A 20,664-nucleotide genomic window follows, 5' to 3' on the forward strand; every position below is an offset into this window, starting at 1 on the left:
ATAAGGATGAGGAACCCAGTAGGGATTGGTGCGGCCGGGTTATCCGAGAACAGATGGATGTCTGTCTGGACGAATGTAGCCCCATTATGGTACAGAAGTTGGAGCATATGCTGTGGGAACGACGGAAGGCGTTCTCCCGGCATGAGGAGGATTTCGGAAATATACAGAAGATTTGAAGCATGAGATACGTACTGGAGAGAGTCCTCCAATCCGTGAGAGATACCGTCCCATCCCACATAAACTCTATCAGGAGGTCAAGAAGATGTTGCGGCAGATGTTGGACAACCAGGTCATTCGTGAGAGCAAAAGTCCATGGGCTGCACCCATCGTGTTGGTACGGAAGAAGGATGGTTCCATCCGATTCTGCATGGACTATCGGCGGTTGAATAGCAGTACCGTGAGAGATGCCTACCCATTGCCTAGGATAGAGGAGTCTTTGGCGTCCCTGGGGAATGCTCGGTATTTCTCCACGCTGGACTTGTCCAGTGGGTACTGGCAAGTGGCGGTTAACCCACCGGATCAAGAAAAGACCGCCTTCACAACTCCGATGGGGTTGTTTGAGTTCTTGCGCATGTGTTTTGGGCTCACCAATGCCCCGGCTACATTCCAGCGGATGATGGAGAGATGTTTGGGAGACTTGAATTTTGAAGCTCTGCTGATACATCTGGACGATATCATCGTGTTTGCTCCCACTCTAGAGGAACATTTGACGCGTCTGGATGTAGTGTTGCAGCGTCTGGAGAAGTATGGGCTCAAGCTCAAGCCCCGCAAGTGTCATCTTCTAAAGTTGAGCTTGGAGTACTTGGGGCATGTGGTGTCCAGAGAAGAAGTCTGCCCTACGCCCGGCAAGATTTCAGCAGTCCAGGACTGGAAGACGCCCACCACTACCACTGAACTGCGCGCCTTCCTGGGGTTGGTTGGATACTATCGGCGGTTTATCAAGGACTTTGCGAAAATCGCAGAACCGTTGCATGCCCTGCTTTGAGAAGTGCCCACTACAAAAAAATCGCAGGTAATAGCCTGGGGTGATGCACAGGAGACGGCATTTCGGCGACTGAAGGAAATGCTCACGGAGGCTCCGGTTCTGGGATATGCTGATTTTGAGAAACCATTTCTGCTCTGTACCAATGGTAACCTACAGGGATTGGGAGCAGTCCTTTCGCAAGTACAAGATGGCCAAGAACGAGTGATCGCCTATGGTAGTCGAAGTTTGAGGGAAACAGAGCGGAACCTGGACAACTACAGCTCTTTTAAGTTGGAACTGTTGGCTGTAGTCTGGGCCATGACTGAGAAGTTCGCCGAGTACTTGACCGCTACCCATGTGGAAATCTACACGGATAACAATCCCCTGGCCTATCTAGAAACTGCAAAGCTGGGCGCCCTGGAGCAGCGTTGGGTAGCCCGGTTGGCAAAATTCAGCTATAAAATACACTATCGGCCAGGGAAGAGTAACGGGAACGCGGATGCGCTGTCGCGGTTTCCTATGCCACTGCCCCCGACTTCGAGGTACCTCAAGGACGAGAGCACTGAAGTCCCGGACTTGACCAGGATCAAAGGCCCTGTTACCATGGAAGGGCCACAAGTAGTTGAATGCACTGCTCTGCTCCGGAGCACGGAACAAGAGTGGGCTTCATTACAGCAGGATGATCTGGGACTGAGCGTCATTCGGCAATGGAAACAGAAGAGACATTGGCCTAGCCAGTGGGAGAGGAGTCGGCTGACTCCCTATTGTCGTAGGGTCCTGCGGAGTTGGGACCGATTACTCGTCTGCGCCGGAACGCTGCGTCGACAGGTGTACCTCCACCACGAACTCAGGATGGTGGGACAGATTGTGCTGCTGGAAGCAGCTCTAAGGGCTTTAGTGACGGAAGCGCGCGAGGGCAGAGCCCATTTGGGGGCAGCAAAAACCTTTCAGTGGATGCAGCGCCAGTTTTTTGCCCCTCAGTTATGGACGTTGGTGTAGAGAGTATGCCGGGAGTGTCGGAGATGTGGGGTTGTCAAACCGAACGAACAGCATGCACCTGTACATACTGTTCAGATGAGTCATCCCCTGGAGTTGTTGATGATTGATTACGTTCTGATTGGGGAGTCCGTTAGTGGCCATCAATATGCCCTGGTCATGACTGATCACTTCACCAAGTTCACGGTCATGGTCCCCACCAGAGATCAGACGGCGAAGTCCGCTACCAAAGCCATTGTCGAGCATTTCATCCGGCAGTTTGGGTGGCCCGAGAGGATCCATTCAGACCAAGGGGCTTGTTTCCAGGGGAGACTAATGGAACAGCTTTGTCGACTTTATGGGATGCGGAAGTTCCGTACCACTCCGTATCATCCTCAGGGAAATGGTGCCTGTGAGCGTTTCAATCGGACTTTGCTCCAGATGCTGCGGACCCTGGAAGACCCCAAGAGACGAAGGTGTCCCGAGCATGTGGCCGAGCTGGTGTGGGCCTATAACAACCGGGTTCACAGCACCACCGGTTACTCCCCCTTCTTTTTGATGTTTGGCCGCCCAGGGCGTGAAGCGCAAGACCTGCACTTGGCTGAACTTTGGGAGGAAGGGGGTTCATTGCCCGCAGACTGGGTCACGGAACATCAGCAGTGTTTAAGGGTGGCTCACGAAGTAACTCGGAGGAGGATAGCCGACCACACTCATGTACCCCATAGAACTCGAGGGGCGGAGCCTTTTGACGTGGGACAGCGGGTGCTGGTCCGCATGACACGGCCGGGCGGCAAACTGGTGGAGAAGTGGGAGGTATGGCCGTATATTGTCCGAAAGCGCCTCATCGAAGAGGGCCCGGTTTACCAGGTGGAAGCGACAGATGGGTCTGGTCGGTTGAGGACCCTTCATCGGGATATGCTGTGCCCTTGTTGGTTCCCAGAGGACGTGGAGAGCGAAGGTGCCCCCGGTCTGGATACGGCTCCAATGGCTGGGGAGGACACCGCGGGGGGCTGGCCTGGACGAAGATTGGTGGGTCCCAGTGGTTCCGCCTCACGACAGTAGCCTCCAGGATGCTGTGGCCCCCAGGCCTGTGGTATCTCCTTTGCCTCGGCGGTCCCAGCGTTCCAGCCGCGGTGTGCCTGGTCCTCGGTATGCCGACTCGGATTTTATCTGGTCTCAGTCTTCCTTTGTAGGGACTATAAAGGACAAACGGGGGGAAATGTGAGGCGCGGCGGGTGGCGGCACAGCGATCGGGCCGGGGTACGGAGGAACTAGGATCTGAGAGGATCTGAGTTACTCCAATCAGCGCCCCAGGATTTAAACTGGGTGCCGGACGCGAGACAATCGCGGCTCGCGGCTTGGCGCCCAATGAGGAGGCGGGCCAATCAGTGCTCATCGCGGTGGACCAATAGGAGTCCGCCGCGTCATAGCTCCGCCTCCTCCCAGCGGCTTATATCAGGCGCTGGGCGGCGGCGGAGCTCAGTTTCACTCCGGAGCCGGAGCAGAGAAGAGCTCCAGAAGACGGCGGCAGAAGACCTGGAGCGGCGGCACCGGAGGAGGCCGATGGACCGGCGGAGAAGAAAAAAGACAGCAGACGGGACGGAGAAGACAGAAGAGGCGGAGCCAGGAGCCCAGCAGCGGAGGTCCGGCGGAGAGTGCTGCAGAGAGAGGGAAGCAAAAGAGCTGACGAAGCTCCCCTCTGCAGCCTCTCCCGACGAGCTGGGTAAGAGGCCTTGGGCCTGCACCACCCTCTTGTAGGGTTATTCCTCCCTAGACCACCTGGTGTTCGGGCATTAGGCCCGTGGGCAGAGTCAGGCCCTTCCGGCCTGTGGGCGATCAGTCGGGCCCTCCCGGCCCGTGGGCACAGTCAGGCCCTTCTGGCCTGTGGGCATCTTTAGTCGGGCCCTCCAGGCCCGTGGCCACGCACAGTCGGGGTTCCCCCCTGCCCGTGGCCCTGCTAAAGGTTTGGGGGTCACCATTTGGGTGGGTGGTTTGGGCATTAGGCCCAAGCTACTTCTCCAGCGCCAGTTAGGCGGGCATTAGGCCCGAAGAGCAAGTACAGGCAATAGGCCTGAGGGGACAGTAGGGGGCATTAGGCCCTTACCACATGGTTCACACAAATTCCAATGGCACAATCTGCATACACGCTGACCGCTGCCTGGGACCACACACCGCACCACCGGCTAAGATGTAGCTGTGACTCGTCGGGAGACCTCTCTGAATCAGACAGTGAGAGCAGCTGCACAGGTGGATACAACACATCAGACAGGCCACGACCCAACGCGTTTCGTATCACACTTCGTCAGGAGGCAAAATCAATAGACCAGGATTAGTTAGGAGAGTTCGCTGTCATATTAACTTTAAATTAACATCTGAGGCATACAGTATTAACAAAGGAGAACATCATAATCACCAAATACAACACCCCTATATAAACCACACCAACAGCCATGGCACCTGTGTGGTGTAGCAATGGCATTTTTTCGGTATGATATTGAGCTATATGTGAGTGACCTTATATCTTTGAGTTGCGCAGGAGTAAGACGCAGGAACATCACCAGATCCAGTTCACTTTTAGCAGGACAGCCATTGGGGGGGGACTGCGGGGACTGCTGTCCCGGGTCGTTACAGAGAGAGGGGTCCACCCATGGTTCCTACTGCCGATACCTGAAGAGCTGCACTAGGTTTGTACAACAGCGGGCTGATGCGCAGGAAGGACTAGGGAGGCCAATCCCGGGATCGGCGGGATCCCGCGATTTGGGCCCAAAAATGCCGGGATTTGAATCCCGGGATTGGAGCATCCAATCCAGGGATTCACGGGATTATACTGCGCATGCGCGGCGGCAGCAGGGTGGGTGTGTGTAAGTAATAGTACTTACTAATATTAGGCGGGCGGCAGCCATGAACAAGTTGAACGCGGCGGCACTTCAAATGTAGCGCCGACCGCCAGCCAATCAGAGCTGGCGGACTGGCAGCCAATCAGGGAAGCTGCAGCGGCAGCCAATCAGGAGCGACTGCTGCGGCTGCTTCCCTCATTGGCTGCCGGTCCGCCAGCTCTGGTTGGCTGGCGGCCGGCGCTTCATTTGAAATGCCGCCGCGTTCAGTGTGTTAATGGTTGCCGCCTGTCTAATAGTAAGTATTATTACTTACACCCACCCTCTCTCCCTCCCTCCGTGCATTCAGTGGTGCTCCCTACAGCCTTCCTCCCTCCCGCGCCGCTACCAACCCTCCCTGCCGCGACCTACACCCTCCCTCCTGAGTCCCGCACTGCTACCTACACCCTCCCTACCTCCCGCACCGCTACCTACACCCTCCCTCTAGCGCTGCTCCCTACAACTTTCTCTGATCCCTACTGCAATCCCGGGATCCCGGGAATCCCAGGATTGACCGTTTTTCAATCCCGAATCCCGGGATTGAAAAAACGGCCCGGGATTGGCCTCCCTAGGAAGGACCTCTTAAATCGAGCCTTCCCTGTGCATCAGCTCTCTGTGAATCATTCCTGCAGATCCGTAATGCTCCACCTATATGTAACTTTACAGTGTATGACATCACATAGGGGTGGAGCGGTGCAACAGATTTTTTTCTGGGTGGCGGGGCTGTCTATTTTGTCAGTCCCGGGCACCACAATTTCTGATGTCAACCTTGACTATTAGTCTACATGCCAGATGTAGCCTTGCTCATCAATTGTAGCCACATTGGCTACATCTGTGGAGGATAAGCACTCTCAGCGAACTAGACATGCCCACACTCTAGCCGTGCTGAGCTACGTAATTAGCTGCCTGCACCTTAGACGTACACATGGCCACACTTAACAAGGCGTGACTTTGCCGAGATGTAGTCATGATAAGCGTGGCTACATCTGTACCTATAGAGCGAGAATGGACCTGTACTCAGTCACAGATCAGGAGGTGCTTCTGCTATTTAGGTTGAACTGCACAAACATCCTGAACTTATATGAGCAGGTAAGAGCTGATTTGGAGCCTTTGGCTAGCAGAAACTATGCAGTGCCTAGGTTGCATAAATGTATGTGTTCCCTGCACTTTTTTGCCACAGGCTCCTTTAAGTCTGTGAGCTGTAAAGTGTTGATGATTACACATGCCACTTTCTCAAGGCATTTAACGCAAGTGTTATCTGCCATGATCATGAATAAATTGTGGTGTACATTTATCTCATTCCCCAGTTGTGAGTCCAAGTGGCAGGACCTAAAGGAAGCCTTTTATGGACTTTTAGCATTCACTAATGTGCTGGAAGCCATGGATTGCACTCACATTGGGATCAGAGCATTGCACTTTAGGAGTTACAGTATGTATACGTTAACAGGCATAACTATAGTACCTCTGTCAATGTGCAGGTGGTCTGCAATGCTAACCTGTATATTCTCAGTGTTATTGCAGGTTATCCAGGGTCTTGCTATGAGGCCTATATCCTGCACCTGTAAGCACTGTGGGAGAGGTTTGAAGAAGGACACATGTCGCCTCCAAAATATAGGTGATTCAGGATATGGGTGTCAAACTTGGCTCATGACACCTCTGCCTATACCGAATGGACCTTCACAGCATCAGTTTAACAATGCACACATTGCCAGCAGCAGTGTTATTGAGTGGACCTTTGGCACGCTGAACAGCATGTTCTGTTGTTTAGATCCGGTCAGCTGGCATCCTGCTTTATGATGCTCATAAAGTAGGTGACATCATCCTGACATGCTCATGCCCCATAACATCGCTCTGGGTCAAGGGCATGATATTGCTGCAGATGGAGAGTAGCCCGACCCAATTCTGTCAGAGGACGTGGTAAATGCAAAGGGTGGGAACACCAGAGAATTATACCCTGTATAGCAATAATTCTCATGTAAGAGTGTGTTGAATTATATATCATAATAGTCCCATATGTTTTTAATGAAATCACTATAAGTAGAGCAAACAAAATGTATTTACAATATAGAGGGAATTTTCATTGTGATGTACTGGGATAAATATTGTGGTCACTGAAAAGTTGGTAAGTGTTTTACATTTTAATACAAACCAAATAATATACAGTATGTGTTATGTTCTGTGTAATATTTTCCAAACCCATTTCTTTTTGGTGTTTATACCATGTCCACTTTTATAACCAATTACAAATATATATAAACTATATTACTTTAAAGATATTACTCTAAACCAACAATCAGTGATAGGCTGGACTAGGGTGCATGATCCCCTTGGGCTGATGCACTTTTGAATGATTTAGGCCAGCATCCAGCCACATTGACAGTGATGGTAGGATCACTGAATTTGCAGCAGGCAAAAGTGGCTGCCCACCACAGTGCTGGAGCTGGCCACAGGCAAGACAAAGAAAGCAAAATGCTGATACACACTCTAAGCACTAAGAGCACTGAGTAAAATAATTTTGATAAACTCTTACAATTAACACAGAGTAGTGAAATTATTAGCACACATTTGGCCAAATATATGGGCCCATCCACCAACGTCCAGGTGAACTTAATTAGATGGGTCCCTAACATCTCTAATACTAACACATTATGTAAATTTATCCAGGTCTTACCTTTAAATAGAGCCCATTTGAATACTGTATGTAGTCAGCAATGTTGGAACCTGTGCTAATTAAAAAACCTGAGGGTACTTTAGATTAGAGGGGTACCAATACCAGACTGAATGAGCCTCGCCTTCAAGTATACAATATACACACAAATATAGAGAAAAAAGGGGGGACTGGAATACATACCCTATTTTTAAACATAATAAGAGGCGCTACTATGCTAAGGCTTCTGGTAATATACAGGGGAAAGAATAATACTGATACACACTCTAAGCACTAAGAACATTGACAGTAAAAATTATTTTGAGAAACTCTTACAATTAATATGACATATAAATGAAGTTTGTAGCATACATTTGGCAAAATATGTGGGCGCATCCACCAGTGTCCATGTGAACTTCATTAGATAGGTCCCTAACAGTGGCAGATTTTACCTATGGGCTGCAGGACTGCAACCCTCCAGGTGAAATAATCTACCCATATCAGTTTCAGAGAGCCAGATGCAGTTCGTGACTGCACTGTCTTTACTGTGAATTCCAGTGATTTCCTATTGGAAGTCCTGTCAGTCCGAGACACACAAGGTAGTCTGATTGGGAGGTGTTTCCTCCCTCTGGGACTGCCATACAGGTTTGCGATAAATAGAGAGCTTTCTTCCTGTAAGAAGCCACTCCCTGCGTTTAGCGCAGCCTAATCCAGCTTCTATGGGCTGCAGCACTAAGAACACTGATAGTAAAATAATTTTGATAGACTATTACAATTAGAGATGAGCGGGTTCGGTTCTCCGAGATCCGAACCCCCCCGAACTTCACCTATTTTACATGGTTCTGAGGCAGCCTCGGATCTTCCCGCCTTGCTCGGTTAACCCGAACGCGCCCGAACATCATCATCCCGCTGTCAGATTCTCGCGAGATTCGTATTCTATATAAAGAGCCGTGCGTCGCTGCCATTTTCACTCATGCATTGGAGATTGAACGGAGAGGACATGTGCTCAGTGTGCTGCAAGTATCTGTGCTCAGTGTGCTGCCAATATCTGTGCTCAGTGTGCTGAAAATATCTACTTTCTCTGCCTGAAAACGCTCCATATCTGTGCTCAGTGTGCTGCAAATATCTGTGCTCAGTGTGCTGCATTGTGGGGACCACCAGTATATAATTATAGTAGTACAGTGCAGTAGGCCATTGCTGTATCTTGCAGCTCTGTGTCAAGTATACTATCCATATCTGTGCTGCATTATTGTGAGTAGTATATAGTAGGACAGTGCAGCATTTTGGTGACCAGCAGTATACATATAGTACAGTACAGTAGGCCATTGCTGCATCTTGCAGCTCTGTGTCAAGTATACTATCCATATCTGTGCTGCATTATTGTGAGCAGTATATAGTAGGACAGTGCAACATTTTGGTGACCAGCAGTATACATATAGTACAGTACAGTAGGCCATTGCTGTATCTTGCAGCTCTGTTTCAAGTATACTATCCATATATGTGCTGCATTATTGTGAGCAGTAAATAGTAGGACAGTGCAGCATTTTGGTGACCAGCAGTATACATATACAGTAGTACAGTACAGTAGGCCATTGCTGTATCTTGCAGCTCTGTGTCAAGTATACTATCCATATCTGTGCTGCATTGTTGTGAGCAGTATATAGTAGGACAGTGCAGCATTTTGGTGACCAGCAGTTTACATATATATAGTACAGTACAGTAGGCCATTGCTGTATCTTGCAGCTCTGTGTCACTTCTAGTATCCTGATCAGTGCTCAATATCTGCTGCACTGTAGTGACCAGTATGTATACTGTACTGTGCGATGTGTGTTATACACCTGGTGATTTTATACATCCTGTAATCTGTACTTAGCTATGTGTGAGATACACCTGGGGATTATACACCCTGTATACTGTACTGTGCGACGTGTGATACACCTGGTGATGATTATACACCCTATATACTGTACTGAGCGATGTGTGAGATACACCTGGGGATTATACACCCTGTATACTGTACTGTGCGTCGTGTGATATACCTGGTGATGATTATACACCCTGTATACTGTACTGTGCGGCGTGTGATACACCTGGTGATTATACATCCTGTAATCTGTACTGAGCGATGTGTGAGATACACCTGGTAATATCTGTGCTCAGTGTGCAGCATTGTGGTGACCACCAGTATATAGTAGTACAGTACAGTAGGCCATTGCTGTATCTTTCAGCTCTGTGTCACTTCTAGTATCCTGATCAGTGCTTAATATCTGTGCTCAGTGTCAGTGCTGCATTGTGGTGACCAGTATACTACAGTACAATAGTCCAGTGCTGTTCTCGCTGCTCAGTGTCAGTTCTCCGTAGTATCATCAGTGATCAGTATAATCAGTTCTCAGTATAATCAGTGCGCTGTTAGACATGTGCCCGTTTTCCGCCATTAGTGCAGTGGGATTCAGACAATTGATTAAGTTATTATGTCCCCGGTACAAAATCCCATCTAGATTCCACTTCACTAGGCAGGCGATAGCGAGATTTTACCAATTAATATCAGTGATTTATAATTATTAATTACAGTGATCTTGCCAAATAATTACAGTGATTTTGTCATTTTCTTCCAGTGATTTGGACCAATAATACCATTGATTAGAACGAATAATTCCAGTGATTTTGTCATTTTCTTCCAGTGATTTGGACCAATAATACCATTGATTAGAATGATTAATTCCAGTGATTTTGTCATTTTCTTCCAGTGATTTGGACCAATAATACCATTGATTAGAATGAATAATTCCTGTGATTTTGTCATTTTCTTCCAGTGATTTGGACCAATAATACCATTGATTAGAACGAATAATTCCTGTGATTTTGAGGTGTTTGTGTCACTTAGCTTAGCCATCCAGCGACCACAGTGCACCTCTTTTTCTCTTTTCTTTGCATCATGTGCGGTTTGGGGCCAATTTTTTTAAGTGCCATCCTGTCTGACACTGCAGTGCCACTCCTAGAGGGGCCAGGTGTTTGTGCCGGCCACTTGGGTCGCTTAGCTTAGTCATCCAGCGACCTTGGTGCAAATTTTAGGACTAAAAATAATATTGTGAGGTGTGAGGTGTTCAGAATAGACTGGAAATGAGTGGAAATTATGGTTATTGAGGTTAATAATACTATGGGATCAAAATGACCCCCAAATTCTATGATTTAAGCTGTTTTTGAGGTTTTTTTTTTTTTTTTAAACACCCGAATCCAAAACACATCCGAATCCGACAAAAAATTTTGCAGGGAGGTTTTGCCAAAACGCGTCCGAATCCAAAACATGGCCGCGGAACAGAATCCAAAACCAAGACACAAAACCCGAAAAATTTCCGGTGCACATCTCTAATTACAATTAACATAGAGTTTAAGTGAAGTTCTTAGCACACATTTGGCCAAATATGTGTGCCTATCAACCACGTTCAGGTGAACTTCATTAAATGGGTCCTTAACATCTCTAATACTAACACATAAATTTATAGAATATGTTAGTATTAGAGATGTTAGGGACCCATCTAAGGAAATTCACCTGGACATTAATGGATGGGCCCACATATCTGGCCAAAGAACTTCCCTTATACTCCATGTTAATTGTAATAGTTTATCAAACTTATTTTTACTATTAGTGTTCATAGTGCTTAGAGTGTATACAGTATCAGCATCTTACTGTATATAGTATCAACATTTTTCTTTCTACTGTATGGTACTGGAAGTCTTAGCATGGTAGCACCTCTTATTATGTTAAAAAAAGGTGTGCAGTCCAGTGCCCCCCCCCCCCCTCCCCTTTTTCCTCTTAGAATGAGAAAGCAGCAGATCAATTAGCAAGCTTCTCACCTCCCGGCTGGTGGCTTCCACCTCTGTCACTGTTGGGACATGGCTACACATAGTACCTCTTGCTTAAAGGTGGTAAAATGCCACCTGTGGACTACATGTGACTACAAGGCAGTTGGGTCCGGCCCATTTGGTGCAGCTAATGTGCTGCCTGTAATTCTCTACTGTTGCTGGCCAGGTGGCCTTGCAGAGAAGAGTCAGAGCAATTGAGAGGAGACTATGCTCCTGCCAAGATGTAGAGGGGGCATTTAAGTAGGGAGACTGAAAAGAAAGGAGACCAGATAGTCTGTCAGAGGGAGAGCTCAGCTTAAATCTAAACTGATGCAAGAAAAGGGGCAAGATGTACTGTAAAGTATTTTGGATATGTGTTACATGCATTTATATATGGGAATGTGTGTATGTGTGTATGTGCGTGCATGTGTGTGTGTGTGTGTGTGTGTGTATATGTGTGTGTCTAAGCTGCATGCTGTGATGAAATATTTGCCTGTAGCAAAAAAAAAATGCTTGCATGAAATAGAGTGTAAGCTCATGGGGTAATTCGAGATAGGTAATGTGACATGAGTTGTGCAGACTACTAAGGAACAAATCTAAGGGTAATGGTATTGAGGGACTGAATGACTTGTTCAGTGGAAAAAAATGTGAGGTTTTATAAGGATAGAATTATGGTGTGGGACTGGAAGGGGAATGTTACCCCTCAAGCAATCGGGTCTGGTTTACCACGTTCAGCCCTCCCACATTCTCTAAAACCTGCTAAGGGATGCCCCATCTGAAATAACTGCCCACTCCTGCTCTGTCTGTGCAGTCAGCAACAGAAGTGGCCTTGAAGTTAGCAAGTATTAGAAGCTACAGGCCACAGGCATTACAGCCGTCCTTATAACTTCCTCCTACATCATCTGCAGCTTATCGTGGCAATAAGGAATTACAGATCACCTGAAAACCAAATTACACATGCAGGGGCTCCAATAAGAGCCCATCACTGTGATGTGTGGAAAGTAAAGTGATCATTAATGAGACCACCTTACTTTTGGCTTTGAGACTCGGTCACTCTTTTGTATATGCGTGGGAATAAAATTCCACATGTGGAATTGGTCATCAATAGGGACAAATCGTATGGAAACTTTCAGAAAATGTATCCCATAAGCTACAATGGTTAACACCATCTGAAGGTAATGTTAGCTTCTGGGGTAAATTTGGCATTTTAGCAGCCAGATTGAAACCTATGGGAGTTGCTTTAACAGCAAAAAATGGGGTAATGCTGCAGATATCTCAGATAACAGCTGTGGCCCACAATACATACATTTAGGGAATCCTTAGTATTTTCTTGTAGCTGTAAATATTTTTTAATAAATAGACCCCATAGGTCAGCTATTTGCATTGAAAAGTATCGTACCTACAGCTCCTTCTATTAAGAGGCTGAAGACAGACTAATTAATATATTTGCATCATGATAGACATTGTGCCTGTTATGCTATTGACAGGGGTGTGGTGAAATTCCATGTTACATGGTAATTATACTTTATACTATACATATACTATATGCATTTTTACTGTCTGTCACTTCTATGTCTATTATGAAGATATTCGAAAACACCACGTGGTTACTTCTGAGAAACATATCTTAATAATCTTACTTATTTTATTAACATTTGCATAATATGTTTTCTGTATTCAGTTCTGGTTCTTTTTCCCTACCCCCTCTTCCACTTCCGTTCCCCAAAAATGAAAAAATACAAATATTTCTTTGTAATTTGACAATGATATAAAATTATTGCTATTGCCGTATCATTTGCATGTTTCTTACATCATTCTTGTTTTGGTTTACGGTGAATAAAATTGTTATACAAAAAAAAAGAAAAGAAAAAAAAAAGAAGAAAAGTATGGTATAATGGGCAGTTACATTTTCTCACTTAACCTAGCTATGGGCCTAATTAAGACCTGATCGAAATCAAGCGATATTTGCACTGCTGCGATCAGATAGTCGCCGCCTACAGGAGGAGGGTATTTTAGCTGTGCAAGTGTGCGATCGCATGTGTAGCAGACTGTACAAACAGATTTTGTGCATTCTCTGCGCAGCCTAGGACTTACTCAGCCGCTGTGATCACATCAGCCTGTCCAGGACCGGAACTGACATCAGGAACCCTCCCTGGTAACGCATGGACAAACCTACATTTTTCCAGACATTCCCTGAAAACGGTCAGTTGCCACCCAAAAATGCCCTCTTTCTGTCAATCGCCTAGCTATCGGCTGTGCAAATGGATTCTTTGTAAAACCCATCGCACAGCAATGATCCGCTTTGTACCAGAGCGGCGCGCCTGCTCACTGCGGTGCATATGCATGTGCAGTTCTGACCTGATCGCAGCGCAGCGAAAAAAGCTAGCATGCGATCAGGTCTGAATTACCCCCTAAGATCCTTAGCTGATTTTGCATTGTGCAGGGGGACAATTTACTCTTGCAACTTGCTTGGAATATGTTCTAGTTTGTATACATAATTTGTCTTCATTAAATACAGTAGCCATACTCATCTTACTGCAATGTGGCATGCTGCGAAGCGTGCCAGATTGCGACTATTCACAGCCGGTGATCACTTCATTAATTCCTTTAGCAATAGTCGCAGCCTGGCATGGCATGCAATGCAGCAAGCCATGTTACAACATGCTGCTTCACAGTAAGATGAGCATGGCTACATCTGTACTGCCTATTACCAAGGACATCTTAAAAGCATAGTAGGCCATGGGCAAAGGAATGCACTGGGGCCTCTACACACCCATTCAAAGGAACCAATGAAAACAAATTATAACATGCCCCTCCTGCAGTCCTGTGCCATCTCTTGACATGTTTCTACACAGTGAATGGCTATCAGCACTCTGATTTGCGAATAGCTCCAGCCATTCACCAATCAGCATGCTGACAGCCATTCACTGTCTGGCCACAGGCTGGGAGACAGATAGAGAATTCTGCCTTGGTGCACTGATTATGTGACTACCACCTGCCCCTGCTCAAAGGCCCTAAAAATTGTGGGTCCCTGGACAGCTGACCAGTTTGCCTGTACGTTAAGATTGCTCTGCCTATTACTTCTGGTTTTAAACAGGACATATAGGTGGGCTAAACAAATGATATTTACCAATATCACTTAAAACAGTGGTTTCACGGCTGACTTTTGTTTACTATGTTTTCATGTCTAAGTGTGCATTTGTCCGAGGGCATAACATTACAGCAACAAAATAGCTAGGATCACATACTATACACATGATTGTTTTCTGGCTAAAAATCTAGATATCATGGATGGAAATGGTTAATCATTGACAAGTATGATTAAAACATGCTATATTTGTAGTTATAGCTTTCTAGTAAAATGTGATCCCTTCCTTGCTAGGACTATGTATTTGAAACAATTAATGTAATTATTAGAAACAAGTAAAAAAAATGTAGCAGTATAGTACATATTTTTATGTAACCACTTGTCTTAGAAATGTGCATTATCAGTGAGAGTTGAAAATACATTACCCAAATTGAATTTAAGTAGAAGAAATCCCCAATACCCAGACAGATCAATCAGGGTAGGCGTGCTCTTTTGGGAATAGTGCCTAAGGGTAGTACTAACTGAAAGTAAATGTCCTCCTTGTTTGACCTTCCACTATAATGGTACAGCTGTAAAATCGTTGCACAATGTGATAATGAGCTTTTATATCATGCTACATGCTGACCTTTCTGAAGACATACATTCCAGTATAAAAATGTAAACTATTAGTTACTTAGAAAGCTTTTCCGGTGAGTAGAATGTCATATTTTGATTGCAGACAGAAATTTCACAATAAATTCAATAACAATTACACAATGAGGTAGTGTTGACATGTAGCAATAGTATGAACAATGAAATATGATATTTAGTAAATTATAAATACAAGATATTTATGTTTACAGATATTACATAGGTTGAACAATACTGTAAACATTATAATAAAACTAAACAATTTCATAATACCTCAAAGTGGCTATTTTAAAGACCCTAGAGAAGGATATTTTTAAAACAGTTGTGTAAACATGAGTGCATTTCCCATATTTTTGTTTCTGGTAGGGATATGAAGTATTTAAGTAGAATCTTGTGTTTGATAACATAAAACTTACAGATAAACATAACAAAATATAGTTCCCTAAAATTTTGTTTACCAAATTAGTGAAATATACAGTACCTCAGAATTAGTTTGTTCAATTTATTTTCTTTTTTATTGAGGATTGTTTCCAGGCCTGTGTACATCACATGAAAAACATATATACTGGAACACTGGTTATGTGTACTTCATGCGATGTAGTGTGTAACAAAGATCTAAGACCTAATTTTTCCCTATTCTTTAGACATTTTTTTTTAGGAAGCTTTTTTTCAAGTAATTCCCTAATCATCCCACTATTGTTATATTCTATGTAACCTATGATGATTTGCACTCACAATTCACTTAACAAGTCATCTGTAATTGCTCCCTGTGACTGGATGACCTAGCTCCACCAGGTGATCACAGGTTTTTCCCTGCTTACTGGGAATATTTAGGGATTCCTTCTTACTGTCAATAACTGCCTGTTACTGATTCAACCCACTGCATAGTGGATGGGTAATTCTGCCAACACCAGGCTTCTACACCAGCACCTGGAACCACTTGTATCACCCTGGCTCCTACAATGATACCTGGAACCACTTCTCCCAGGTTTCTTCCTCCAGCACCTTGTACCACCTACTTTTGGGTATGCGTGGACATGCTACTGCAACACCTTCTGGTTGGTATGGCTATTTCCTACTGGTCCCTCACCATAGACAAGTCCCTGCTGGGTTGCTGGTAGAGGGCTTGAGCTTGGAGACACTAAGCTCAATTCATCTGGAGAAACGGAAATGTGTTTTGTGCTATTCTGGTGGTCACAGGGTACAGCAGTTATGTTAAAGGCAAGGTGCTTTCTTAAAACACAATCTTATTTAGCATACAACTGTCCCTTAGAAAGTGCCACACTACAGGAAATTCTTCTTAATCAACAAATTGCTTTCCCCCAAACCTGCTGGACATTTTACACAGAGACACGCAGGACCCCCCCTACCCCACAGTGTGCATTTTGAATGAAGACTTGTAGACAAACCCTTGATTAATCAACACCAAGTCCCTGCTAGAGCAAGGACAATTTGTATGTCACAGAGAATGGCAACTGCTTATAATATAAAATACAGAATAATAACAGAAGTGCATAGTCCACAAATCAAACCTGCGTTTCCCAATTCCATAACTGTACACAGTGCAATAGATATAACATGCTAAAATACATTATTAAACATACATTTACAATACCTGCATTATTATAGTTCATATGAAAATGGTGCTGAGGGATTAACCCTCTCAGTGATATTGCCACCATCTTGGCCATGTTGGATGTGTCCCTAGTCACACTCCCGCAGTGCGTACAGAACCGCATTTATATATTCACCCATATGCACAGTTTTATGCATCTCTGGAGTGGACTTCCCCTAAACATCTGCTGGATTTTTTTACTCATCATCATCATCATCATCATCATCAGTGCGTGCTTATCCTCGTTAAACTCTGTTCTCAATTCAGAAGACCTGCCATAGCCCATAATTCTGTTGACAGCTTAGTTATGCTCCTGCAGTTGCAACTGGTGATGTGATAAGTCTGCATATAACTGCATTGCCAGTAGTTGCTTACACTTGGTTACAGAGCACGCACAGAGTGAAAACAAAAATATACTCCAGGAACAGATTTACATCTAATTCTACATCAGACAGACTCTGAGTTGCTAAAAACTAGAGGTGTATTCAACACCCAATACTCCCGGCGCAATAGATTATAAATAAATTTCACTTATGTTTAGAGTTCACTAGCTGCACGGACCAGGCTTTGCAAGGGCCTAATTAGCAAGAGAAACTAAAACACAAGAAAATGTCAATGCGCTTTAGTGACTAAAAACACAGTGAATAATAAATGGATGTCTGTCTGTTTTCACTCATAAAACCAGGAGACTTGCTAATAATATAAACGTTTGCTGATACAATATCATCACATTTAATAATGTTACAATTATCTAAAATATGATGGCATAAAAAGGTAACAGTACTAGTTACATAACAATATAAAACCTGTTCGGTTGATATTAAATTCAGCCTAAAATATATGTAAAAATAGCCTATTATCATATAAGGTCAGAGATGTCTTCTATTTGCCACTACTGCCACATAGTATATTCAGATTGTTAAAGCACAGATGAAAAAGAAACAATGTCTCCGATTAACTCTAACACTGGCGTCCCAGTGCAGAGTCCGTCCTCCTTCAGTGTTTTTACCCGATCAAGCGGGATTATATTTACCCCCTTCTGGAAGTGTCCTCTGTTATAGCACTATGGCACAAGTGCAGAGATGTACTCCTTCAAAGGATCCAGCTGGTGGGCAGCGTTTGTAAGTGCACAGTGGGAGGTAACAGAGATCGTGACAAGCGGCCGGCGCTGCAGCGAGCGCAGTCCAGAGACCACCGTGCACAGACGTGCCGTGGATGTAACATGTCCTTAGTGTTTAACACACATCACCTCATGGGCGGCAGTGGTCCAGCGTAAGTAGAAGTGGCAGATGCGGCAGAAGCAGCAGAGACCTTGGAGCAGACAGCGGCTGAGTAATTCAAATGGACAGTGAACCGGCAAATGATGACGTCAACGCGTTTCGTCCGTTAATTCTCGGGACTTCCTTAAGACTCGAGGAAGTCCAGAGAATTAACGGGACGAAACACGGTGGTCTCTGGACTGCGCTCGCTGCAGCGCCGGACGCTTGTCACGATCTCCGTTACCTCCCACTGTGCGCTTACAAATGCTGCCCACCAGCTGGATCCTTTGAAGGAGTACATCTCTGCACTTGTGCCATAGTGCTATAACAGAGGACACTTCCAGAAGGGGGTAAATATAATCCCGCTTGATCGGGTAAAAACACTGAAGGAGGACGGACTCTGCACTGGGACGCCAGTGTTAGAGTTAATCGGAGACATTGTTTCTTTTTCATCTGTGCTTTAACAATCTGAATATATTATGTGGCAGTAGTGGCAAATAGAAGACATCTCTGACCTTATATGATAATAGGCTATTTTTACATATATTTTAGGCTGAATTTAATATCAACCGAACAGGTTTTATATTGCAATATATATTTATTGTTATGTAACTAGTACTGTTACCTTTTTATGCCATCATATTTTAGATAATTGTAACATTATTAAATGTGATGATATTGTATCAGTAAACGTTTATATTATTAGCAAGTCTCCTGGTTTTATGAGTGAAAACAGACAGACATCCATTTATTATTCACTGTGTTTTTAGTTACTAAAGCGCATTGACACTTTCTTGTATTTTAGTAGACTCTGAGTTGCTATTGATCTGTATATTGTCCTAGAGAATTCAACTTTAACTATCTGGATGATCATAATGGACATACTGTAGGTAGGCATGCTACCTAGTTACTTCTCTGTAAATGCACAAATGACTTCCAGGAAGGGGTTACATGTAATCATTGAGGCAGACAAGCATATTTCCATTTATTTATAGCTGAGTAGGAAACTATAGAGTCATTTTAAAAATCAGTAACCAAAGTAAGTTAGCTGATTACTTTTTTTTTTTTACAGAACGCTCACACACCCTGTATTTCCAATTTGTGAATAAATAGCCAGATGCAATAGATGGAAAAGTGTCATCATGATGTCATAAATCTGCAACTTTGTGAACTGAGCTCCTACATATTACAAAAATAACAGCACCAGGAGCACAGAAAAAAACATGTAAAATAGACAAAATAGTACATAAAAATGATTAGATTTATTGATGTACAGTATATAAAAATAAATATTTAATCAACAGAAACATCAATTAAACAACAACACCATAGGGACTCACATAAATCGAAAAATAAAACAGTGAATAGAAATAAAAATAAAATAAAATAAGTCTAAAAACAAATGTAGTGGGGGAGTGACTTGGCAGCCATTAAAGATGGCTGCTTCTCTGTGGAGGTCCCTTCAATCCTGGCAAAAATAGTTTCACCAGCCTGCTACTGTGCAGCCCAGAGTCCCTCCATTATCTTCTCCCTGCTTATATCAAACTGGGGAGAGTATGACCGGAGGAGCTCCTATTCTGGATCCAAGGCACTGTGGGTCTAATTCAGACCTGATCGGTGCTGTGCGTTTTCGCACAGCAGCCGATTAGGTCTAAACTGCGCCGGCGCATGCCAGACAGCCGTCTCAGCCCTGATTAACAGGCAAAGGCATTCACTGGGTGGGAAGGGGCAGGCCGGCAGTGTATGGCCGCTGTTTTAGGGGTTCTGTCTGGGCAATGCAGGCATGCCAGGACCATGCGGGGGCGGGCTGTGGTGGCTGTGTGACATCACACGCAGCCGCTGCAACCCTCACTGCGACGAGTAGCTCTCTTCCAGCGTGCAGGAGCTGCGCAGGTAGGGAGCTACTCCCATTGGCGGATTCAGGGAGGGGGCACCAAGGCACGTGCAAACCTCCCCCCCACCCCCGCCCCGTCATTTTCAGGCTTTTTTTTTATTGTACTTGATGCCAGCGTTAATAGCATCTGCAGCAGCAGCATGGCCAGAGGCTCAGCAGCAGCTCCGCAGCTTCCGTCTCCTTGAGTTCTGCTCTGCAAGCTTCCCGGACCCATATGCTTGTCAGTCATTGGAAGAGTGGAGACGGGAGGGAAGGTGAGGTCAAAAGAATGCTCCAATTTATGGCAGAGGGAGACAAGGAGATTCCAACATATTCTTTTCAACTCCTCTCCCCTCTGCTCCACACAGTCACACATAGACGGGATCCCACCAGCCAGTATGTAGGGCGGACTGCTGCAGAAACTGTGCCAGTAATACATAAACATGCACTGACTTATTGTCCACACACGGCAGCTACAGTAAGATCAACTATATGTGTGTTTGTGCTGCTCTGAGGATATGCATTTACTAGTCTGCTTTAGTGAGTTTTGTAGGTGCAGGCTAAAATCCTAAACTCTGCCACATTCCTGACGACCCAGACAATAAAGTGCAACAGGTCAACATAAAACAAACAGGAGAAAGCCAGGAATACAGAAGGACGGCATAAAAATAATGAATCCTATTGTTTTCTGATACAGTAGGTACGTAAAAGCCTGGTTGCCATATATTAAAATATTGTAAATATATAACATCACAGATTTAAAAAAAATTCCAGGTACCCATTTTATATTCTAAAGAATGTGCTTTATTGTTTTGCCCAACTGTTAACAAAAATCCTGCTGCGATCAACTTGGAATTACCCCCCAAGTCCGATCCCCGGCCACCATACTGCAGAAGG

Source organism: Pseudophryne corroboree, chromosome 4 (genome assembly GCF_028390025.1).
Source record: "Pseudophryne corroboree isolate aPseCor3 chromosome 4, aPseCor3.hap2, whole genome shotgun sequence".
In the NCBI taxonomy this organism is placed as follows: domain Eukaryota; kingdom Metazoa; phylum Chordata; class Amphibia; order Anura; family Myobatrachidae; genus Pseudophryne; species Pseudophryne corroboree.